The sequence below is a fragment of the Hordeum vulgare genome, chromosome 5H (assembly GCF_904849725.1).
Source record: "Hordeum vulgare subsp. vulgare chromosome 5H, MorexV3_pseudomolecules_assembly, whole genome shotgun sequence".
Taxonomy (NCBI): domain Eukaryota; kingdom Viridiplantae; phylum Streptophyta; class Magnoliopsida; order Poales; family Poaceae; genus Hordeum; species Hordeum vulgare.
This window is the reverse complement of record NC_058522.1, coordinates 6719935-6730223: the sequence shown is the minus strand read 5'-3', so window position 1 is coordinate 6730223 and position 10289 is coordinate 6719935. Positions and strand designations below refer to the sequence as shown.

The following is a 10289-nucleotide window of genomic DNA, read 5'->3' as shown; positions in this document are numbered from 1 at the left end:
CCAATCATATCCATTTCTCCTGCATCATGAGTTATTTTGTTTTGGGTTGTATTCGGGATGTCGCCGGGTGCTCATGGACTCCGTTGTCATTTGGCGACTGGTGTAGGGTTATTTGGGTCGTGCAAAACCCTCTGCAGATGGGCTGGGCTCCCTCCCCCCCTTTCGTTCTTTATTTCTGTTAGACTGTCAGGTGTTCGACAGGAGTCTTATGTTCAGAGTCTGTAAGTTTTTTCCTTTTCATAATGTAGGGCCGAGTCGTGCTGCGTTCACGACAGGCGACCAACAGCTTGATCGTGCCCGTGATCTGCTCGACGTGGGATGGCGCGTTGAGGACGGGCGTGGCGTAGGAATCGGTCGAGCTGTTGGAGTAGCAGGAGGAATAACATAAGGAAACAGAAAAGGCTGTCACAGCAGTTTAGACGGTGCAAATACTGTCCCCTCTCTCGCGTGATCTGAAAGACGTTTGTGTGAGGTGCATCTCCTTCGATCGAGAGTTGAGAGAGTTGCCCAGTGGCAACGACAAGTGGCGTCAGAGCCTGTTTAAGATCCTGCTGATATGGCCGGCGGGAAGACGCCGACGGACGAGGGAACTGGCTCAGGAGCGAAGTCGCCGGTTCGTTCACGGTCGCCATCGCGGTCGCCTCAGAGGAGGCGTGGGCGGAGCCGCACGGCGCGCGGCCGCGAACTTGCGGCGCCCGTTGTGCAGAAGGTGTTTCGTGAGTCGGGTTCGGCCAGCTGGCCGATGCTCATGAAGACGAACTACAACGACTGGTCGCTCCTCATGAAGGTGAAGCTCGAAGCGCGCGGCTACTGGGACGCCGTCGAGCGAGGGGACGCCGACTACCACGAGGACAGGATGGCGCTGGAGGCCATCCTCGGGGCAGTGCCGCCAGAGATGCTGAGCACACTGGCCGTAAAACCCTCGGCAAAGGCGGCGTGGGATGCCATCGCGACTATGCGGCTTGGTGGCGAGCGCGTACGCGCGGCTAAGGCGCAGTCGCTGGCTAGGGAGTTCGAGACCATCGAATTCCGCAACGACGAGACCGTGGACGATTTCGCGATGCGACTCGGTTCCATGGTCACAAACCTGAATATTCTCGGCGACAAGGTCACGGAGGAGAAGGCTGTCAGGAAGTTTCTCCGCGTCGTCCCTCCCAGGTACTCGCAGATAGCCCTGTCCATCGAGACGCTAGTTGATCTTGACTCCCTGAGTATAGAGGACCTAATCGGTCGCCTGAAATCCGCCGAGGAGCGGTTCGATCAAGGCGGCTCAGGGCATGCCGGAGGCACCCTGATGCTCACAAAGGAGCAGTGGAACGCACGCGCCAAGCAGCGTGAGCATGGTGATGGCTCATCTCAGGGCGCAGGGCGTGGCAGTGGCCGCGGAGGCGGTCGAGGCCGTGGGTGCGGCAGAGGCCGAGGTGGAAGAGGCAGGGATGGCCCGTCGGGAGACGGCAGGGGTCACGCCGGGGGCGGATACCGCATAAAGGGAAACTGTCACAACTGTGGAATCCAGGGGCACATGGCTCGGGATTGCCGCAAGCCGAAGCAAGAGCACAAGGAGGAAGCGAACCTCAACCAGGCGCAGGAGGATCAACCTGCACTCCTCATGGCGGTGAGCTGCGGACTGGCACAAGTCGACGACAAACCAACCCTCGAGTGTGTCTTCCTCAACGAGAAGAACGTGATTCCTGTGGAGACTCCACGGGAGGCCTGGTACCTGGACACAGGCGCGAGCAATCACATGACTGGTGATCGCTCGGCTTTTGCCACTCTAGATGAGACCGTGACTGGGACTGTCAGGTTCGGCGACGGATCCACTGTCGACATCTGTGGTCGCAGCACGGTGTTGTTTAACTGCAGAAACAAGACGCACCGGGCACTGACAGAGGTGTACTTTATTCCCCGTCTGCGAAGTAACATCGTCAGTATTGGGCAGCTCGACGAAGCTGGGTGCAAGAAGGTGGTTGCAGGCGGAGAGCTCTGCGTCCATGACCATGAAGGGTTACTGCTGGTGCGCGTAAGACGCACTGCGAGCAGACTGTACCTGCTGCGGCTCGACATCACAGCACCAGTGTGCCTTCTGGCCAAGGCGAACGACATGGCCTGGCGCTGGCACGCAAGATACGGGCATCTACACTTCAGGGCGCTCCATGATCTCACCAGCAAGGGCATGGTCACTGGTGTGCCACCTATCGCACGTGTGGATCAGCTCTGCGACGGATGCGCGCTGGCCAAGATGCATCGCACTCCATTCCCTCAGGTGTCGTCATATCGAGCGGAGCACGCACTCGAGCTCTTCCACGGTGATCTATGCGGCCCTGTGAGACCGGCCACCCCAGGTGGTAACAGCTACTTCCTCCTCATTGTCGATGACTACAGCCGGTATATGTGGATAGAGGTTCTGCGAATGAAGGATGAAGCATTCAAGTTTTTCAAGAAGGTCAAGACTCTTGCAGAGAGCGAGCGTGGCACAAAGCTGCTTGCTTTCAGAACTGACAGAGGGGGAGAATTCACCTCCATCACCTTCAAGACCTACTGCGAAGAGAACGGTGTCAAGAGATACACAACGGCACCGTACTCCCCACAGCAGAATGGTGTAGTTGAGCGCAGGAATCAGACAGTGGTGGAAACCGCACGCAATCTTCTGAGAAGCATGAAGGTCCCTGACGAGTTCTGGGGAGAAGCTGTCAAAACTGCAGTGCACATCCTGAACAGGGCGCCCACACGCGCTCTGGACGGCATCACCCCATATGAGGCATGGCACGGAAGACGCCCAAACGTGTCCTACCTGCGCACTTTTGGCTGCACTGCTTTCGAGAAGAAGGTTGGACCAGGCATCACCAAGTTTTCAGATCGAGCAACACCCATGGTGCTCGTGGGCTATGAGGATGGCAGCAAGGCGTACCGAGTCTACGACCCGGCGGCACGCAAACTCCATGTTACCCGGGATGTGATCTTCGATGAAGATCGTCCCTGGAATTGGGAGGCGACTGAAGACCCAGCAGTCCCCACTGGAGCTCCGGCTTCCTTCACCGTTGAGTACACCATCAACAACACCAAGCTAGTCGATGGCAATGACGACGCGCTGGATAAGTCTCCAGCAACACCACCAACTCCATCAACCCCCAACAAGCCATGCACACTGGAGCCCCCTTCGGCGCCGTTGGCAACGCCTCCCAGGGGAGAGTCACACGACTCGGAGGGAGTGGCACTCCGGTACCGCATGATGAAGGAGGTGATGGACCACACAGAGCCGGTGGAAATCGAGTACAGTGGGCTATGCCTGCTGGCTAACGAAGAAACAAGCGACGTCGGCGAGGCACTAGCAGAAGGGTGTTGGAAAAAGGCGATGGAAGAGGAGATGCAGGCCATTCACAGAAATGATACCTGGGAACTGACAGAGCTCCCCGACGGACACCGAGCAATTGGGCTGAAGTGGGTGTTCAAGATCAAGAAAGATCCCCAAGGTAATGTGATAAAACACAAAGTTCGACTGGTTGCCAAAGGATACGCACAAAGAGAAGGGATCGACTTTGAGGAGGTGTTTGCACCTGTAGCACGGATGGAGACAGTGCAGATCCTCATCGCTCTTGCTGCACATCATGGATGGCAAGTACATCATATGGATGTGAAGTCAGCATTTCTGAACGGAGAGCTGGAAGAGGAGGTATACGTGCGGCAACCAGAAGGATTCATCGACAACAACAATGCTCAAGCTGTCCTGAAACTGCACAAGGCATTGTATGGACTCCGGCAAGCCCCGCGAGCATGGAATATCAAGCTGGATAGCGAGCTTGTAGCGCTTGGGTTTGAGAGAAGCCCACTGGAGCACTCTGTGTACAAGCGCGGGATTGTGGGGGTGTACGTTGATGATCTTGTCATCACAGGAGCCAACACTGACGAGATTGCAGAGTTCAAGGCAGAAATGCAGCGCACGTTTAGCATGAGCGACCTTGGACTTCTGAGCTACTATCTCGGGATCGAGGTTGATCAGAAGGACAACTCTATCTCCCTGTGCCAGAGCAGCTATGCCCGCAAGATCATTGAACAGATGGGAATGACAGGCTGCAAGCCGTGCTCTACACCCATGGAAAATCGACTGAAGTTGTCGAAGAGCGATGGGAGCCCAGCGGTGGACGCCACTCACTATAGAAGTGTGGTGGGAAGCTTAAGGTATCTGGCAAACACTCGTGCAGACATAGCATATGCAGTGGGCATCGTCAGTCGTTATATGGAGGCCCCCACATCACAACATATGGCTGCTGTACGACATCTGCTTCGCTACATCAGTGGAACTCTGTCACATGGCTGCAAGTACCAGCGAGGAGGAGGACACGAGGCAGGGCTCGTGGGTTACAGTGACAGTGACCATGGCGGGGACATAGACGATCGAAAGAGCACCAGCGGTTCAGTTTTTTTCCTTGGCAGAAACCTGATCACCCGGGCGTCGCAAAAGCAGAAGATAATCGCCATGTCTTCGTGTGAAGCCGAGTATGTGGCAGGAGCAGCAGCAGCGATGCAGGCAGTGTGGCTGAGCAGGCTGATTGCGGACATCCAGGGCACCCAGCCAAGAACCGTGAAGCTGTTAATGGACAACAAGTCGGCGATCGCGTTGAGCAAGAACCCAGTGCATCACGATCGCAGTAAGCACATTGATCTGAGATACCATTTCATTCGAGACTGTGTTGAGACAGGGAAGGTGGACATCGACTACGTGGGCACTGAGGATCAGCTCGCAGATGCTCTTACTAAGTCCCTGGGCAGGATCCAGTTCATCGAGATGAAGAGGAGGATCGGGATCGAGGAGGTGCAGGCTGGACGACGCAAGTAAGGGGGTGATCTCTAGGGTTACTTGGGCCATGCAAAACCCTCTGCAGATGGGCTGGGCTCCCCCCTTTTGTTCTTTATTTCTGTTAGACTGTCAGGTGTTCGACAGGAGTCTTATGTTCAGGGTCTGTAAGTTTTTTCCTTTCCATAATGTAGGGCCGAGTCATGCTGCGTTCACGACGGGCCACCAACAGCTTGATCGTGCCCGTGATCCGCTCGACATGGGATGGCGCGTTGAGGACGGGCGTGGCGTAGGAATCGGTCGAGCTGTTGGAGTAGCAGGAGGAATAACATAAGGAAACAGAAAAGGCTGTCACAGCGGTTCAGACGACGCAAATACTGTCCCCTCTCTCGCATGATCTGAAAGACGTTTGTGTGAGGTGCATCTCCTTCGATCGAGAGCTGAGAGAGTTGCCCAGTGGCAACGACAACTGGTGGTCCATTTTTAGCCGCCTCTGTGGACAAACATGTAGGATATCGTGGTTCTGCTTTGCTGCCATGGCATGGTCGCTTTGGCATATTTGTAATAATACTCTAGTTAAAAGGTGTCTTCATCAAACATCGGTTGACGCATCATACAAAATTACTATTTTTATGTAGATATGGAAGCCAATCAGATGAAGCATCGACTCGGCCTCAATTGAGTTCGTCACATCTTCACATCCTTAGAGAGGATGAGCGACGGACAATGACTTGACGTGATGTTCAGTTTGGTTGTGCTTGTTATTCGGCTGCCATGCCAAGTACACCTTTGGGTTTGTATCGGATCTCCTCTTTTGATTGCAGGTGTGTACCTTTCGTTTATTTCTTTGGAACCTTGTATGGAATTAAGGGATTCAGTTCCCTAAGGCCGCTTTAGGTGTTTGGATAACTATTTCCTGCCGTTAGTGCAAAGTAGGCAGACTCTCCATCAGGCCACATGCCAACATCCACGTTAGCAACTACTAGTTCCGTGGCCAAACAACAAACTATACACATGTATAGTCCAAATCCAAAAGTTATGGAACACACACAATCCTTGAATTACCTAAGGTCTTCTAACGAAATCTCCAACGACGTCCCCTACTTCTCCGTTATACTTATGGTCAACTGATCACTCATCGGGCGTGGCAGCGCAATCCACCTAGTATAGGTAATGGTTTAACATGTAACAGGCTAACCCAGGCTATTACGTAATAAACACCATACTCCTTCAGTACGTACAAGTACCAAGTCATATTGAATGCGCAAGTAGATTGGATGGACAAATCTGTTTCAGTTTCCAAGGGAGAGCGTTAGACATGTTTCTGGGAGCCTCATCTACTACCCCCACGGCGTCCAGGGTTCTGTATACAATGTTTCTTGGACAGAAATGATGTCTTGAGACTATGTTTATCTCGTGTTCACATCGGTAAACATCGTTGTAAACTTCCCAATGTCTTCCATGTCTACAGGTTATCGAACAACAACAAGGCGAATGATAATATATATACAACGAAGCATTCTGGGCTGATAACATAGAGATGGATCAACTACAAAGCAAGTGGCAGTATACAACAAAATACTTGGATGATGACATGGACCAACAATGTAAGAGGAGGAACTCAGTATAAATATAGGAGGAAATGATCTAGATCCTCAGCTATCATGATGCAATAAGTAAGGCATATGGCAAGGGCTCAGTAAGTGTGTATAAAAGGGCACTGAATCGGACACAGAGCAAACTCGAGCAAGTAGTAGTTCAAGTGTTCAAATACTTCACAAGTACTATAATAACAAAAATAGCACAAACTAGCTCGTGTTGTTGTAACTTTCAGCCGCAAGCTCCGCATTACATAAAGCCTCGTTTCACTAGCTCTGGTTTAGATCAAACCGTGTTTCAATCATCATGCAGACGGTCGGTCACAGTTTCGGGGCGGGGGACTCTCGTCCAATGCCTAGTTTACATATATATTAGGTCCACCGACCGCTTACTCAGTAGTTTTGATATGGTCAGGTATGTGTCACCGAATCCATCCATGACGGCCTTCATGGAGTGAAATATAGCTCTCACAATTTGGCTGAGAGGGGCAAACAGAAGTAACATATAGCGTGGTATAGCAAAGATGAAATCAGTAACCTACTTCGCACAACTATGCATGGCATGCCAATGTTGCTCAAGTGTGGTGATGTTGGGCTGGCTAGCCCCTACAATGATGTAGTTCTGCCCATCTCATCCAACATATTTAGCCCCATCTCGCAGGGTGGCTATTATCTTCTCGGAACCGAGATTCGTGTATGAACATTGAATTCTTCATATAATACTCGAGTGCAAGAAAATTATGCTTAATCCACATATAGTAATAACCTTCTAGATGTTGTGTTAATGTCAACCCTGAGTTTAAGAAGTGATGCAACCTCTTCTGCTATCTTCCTTTTCTCTGCATAAGCTGTCACAACCCAGCATATGGAAATAAGTTTGGGCAGCAGCAGACCTATTAAATTTGAACAAGAATACAAATTGCTCCAATTAGTAATCTCCCCAGCCTTTCGTGCATCTCTGGTAAGTTGTTCATCCACACTGGAGGCAACTCCTTCACCAAGAACAGGCTGCACATAAAGGCTTCTTTCAACCTCCTGCGTTCTATCAATATTTATTTTTTACATTTTCTCACGGCCTATCTTTTCAACTATTGATCTTCAGTGGGAAAAGAAATCCACATATAGAGGTTTGCTGATGTTATTACCGTGAACATATTATGTGGCTTATTTTGAGAAAAAAATGCAAGTGTTGACATCAAAATATTCTCCCAAAAAAGATATATCAAATAATAGCAATTAAGCATTAAACCAAACCTTGAAATCTTCTCTCAATTTCTGTCATATGTTGCTAATGTGGCTACATGCACACCCTCACAATGTGCATCGTAGATGAAATTTTGAATGATTTTCATATACAATGTAAGACATCGATCATGTAACCTAATGTCCATGACAGATTCATTCGTAGAGCAAACACGGGGCACTTGATACTTGTGATCTGTGTTGAGTTTTCTGTGAAGAGGAACGGGTTATCGTATCACAATGTGGGTAATTAAGTATTTTCCTCGGTTATAAAACCAAAGTTTATCGAACCAATATGAATATCAACTACAACCGTCTTCAGCGATTGCACACAAAAGAACAAACAACTTGCACCCAACTTGAACAAGAGGGTTGTCAATCCCCATATACTTCTTATTTGTAAGCGAGTGAGGTGTGTAGATAATTGTAGATAGCAAGACAAAATAAAAACAAGTAAATGGCAACAAGGTATTGAAGGTCTTGTAAATATGTTGTAAATAGACCTAGGGGCATAGTTTTTTCTAGTGGCATCTCTCATGAAAAATAGCATACGGTGGGTAAAACAATTACTGTTGGGCAATTGACAGAAAAGCGGATAGTTATGTGATATTCACGGCAATGATCATGTGTATATAGGCATCATGTCCATAAATAAATAGGCAGACTCCTACCCGCACCTATTACTATTACTCCACACATCGACCGCGATCCAACATGCATCTAGAGTATCAAGTAAAACAGAGTAATGCATGGAGAACAATGACATGATGTTGACAAAGTAAACTCAAGCAATATGAAGAAACCCCATCGTTTTATCCTTAGTAATAGCAACACAAAGACGCATCTTGGCCTTTTCCGCCACTGGGATATAGAAATTTGCCAGGTTGAACCTACTTCAAACACACCTCTCTCACCGAAAAAATATCAATCTAGTTGGCCAAACTATTTCAATAGATCGGAGAGAATTACGAAGCTATCATAATCATGCAAATAAGAATCATATAAGTATTCAGAGAAGACTCAAATACTTATCATGAATAATCTGAACATAAATCCAAAATTCATAGGATCCCAACAAACGCATTGCACAAAAGGAATTACATCATGTGGATCAAAACGAAGATGTGATGATTGTTGTATTGAAGATCAAGAGAGAGATTTCCATCTAGGTACTGGCTATGGACCCGTGGGTCTCTGGTGAACTACTCACACATCATCATGAGGGCAACAAAGTTGATGAAGAGGCCCTCCATGATCGATCCCCCCTTCGGCAAGGTGCCGGAAAGGAGCTCTGGATGGCCTCCCGTTGGAACAGAGACATATGGTGGCGCAAAAGTGTTTCTGGACCGCTTCTGGGAGTTTTTGGGTATCTGAGAATTTATAAGCCAGGGAACGGAGTCAGGAGGGCCTCGAGGGGCCCACAAGCCAACAGGGCGCCCCCAGGTCATGCCGGATTGGCTTGCAGGGCCCTCGTGTGGCACCCAAGATTCCTCCGATGCTTGTTGTTTTTCGCTTGGTCCAGAAAAAATCTTCAAAAAGTTTCAAGTCAACTGGACTTCGATTGGTATGGAAAACCTGAAAATGAAAAATATGCAGAAAAAGCAACTGGCGGTGGGCATTCGGTCAATAAGTTAGTGCTAAAAAATAATATAAATTGGTAAATAAATACCCCAAAAGTATTATACAATTATAATATATTAGCATGGAACAATAAAAATTATAGATATGATGGAGACGTATCAACACTCAAAAGAGAAAATAACTACACCGATGACTACATAAGATAATATTAGGGAGCAAAATGTTTATTGACATTAGAGCATGCGGAATGGGTTAGAACATGCAGAAACTTTTGATTATATGTGTTATGACTGAAATTCCCTATTACAGATAACAACGAACTTCCAACATACGTGACAATGTGTTTATCTAGTGGCCTATTATTCCCCTATCCGCAGCGGAGGAAAAGGACTTCATGGCTTTTAAAGTTAATTCGTAATATATTGGAAGTACTAACCAATCACAACACAAAATTCTCATGGAATTCTTTATGTAGAAGGGTTTGCAACATATAAACATAAACAGAAAATAATAAACATACTTCTCAACTCCTCGGCGCAGTGGTAGGTCATCATAAGCAAAGAGTTTTTCCAAAGCTTTCAATTATGAGTAGAATAAACCAATTCGCCTGCTCATTTGAGGTAAAATTAAACTCATAAATTGGTCACAAGAAACCCTTTAGCCACTTTGGTCTCGGGCGTAAAACATTAAACTCATAAATTTATTCAAGATCACAATAGATTAGAAACCAAGCATATAATTGTGTGCATTGAACAGGAAATAAGTAATTGAATCAGTTTAATTGTATTATCCAAATCGAGTACCCTCTAGGGTCTAGTTGTAAATATAAGTTGTCTACCCACCTTCCTTATGATAACCAAGGATGATATACCAATGAGAATGGGGATACTCAATGAATACAATTAGTTCTAAACATGAAAAGAGGTGAACCCTATATGGAAATTTCATTTGGACCCAAAATAGCAGCCCAAGATGGAACAACTAGAAGAATGAGATATTAAAATTAATAGTGCCAATGGTTAGCCTGTGATAATAAGTTTGTATGAGGCTAAAGAATTGAATACCCACCTCACTAA

At 48.0% G+C, this 10289-nt stretch overlaps 1 pseudogene; it reads right to left on the bottom strand.

Annotated features, from left to right (window-relative positions):
• Nucleotides 1–4916: 4916 nt before the first annotated feature.
• On the bottom strand, nt 4917–9792 carry LOC123396152 (annotated as a pseudogene).
• Between the last annotated feature and the right edge of the window lie 497 nt (nt 9793–10289).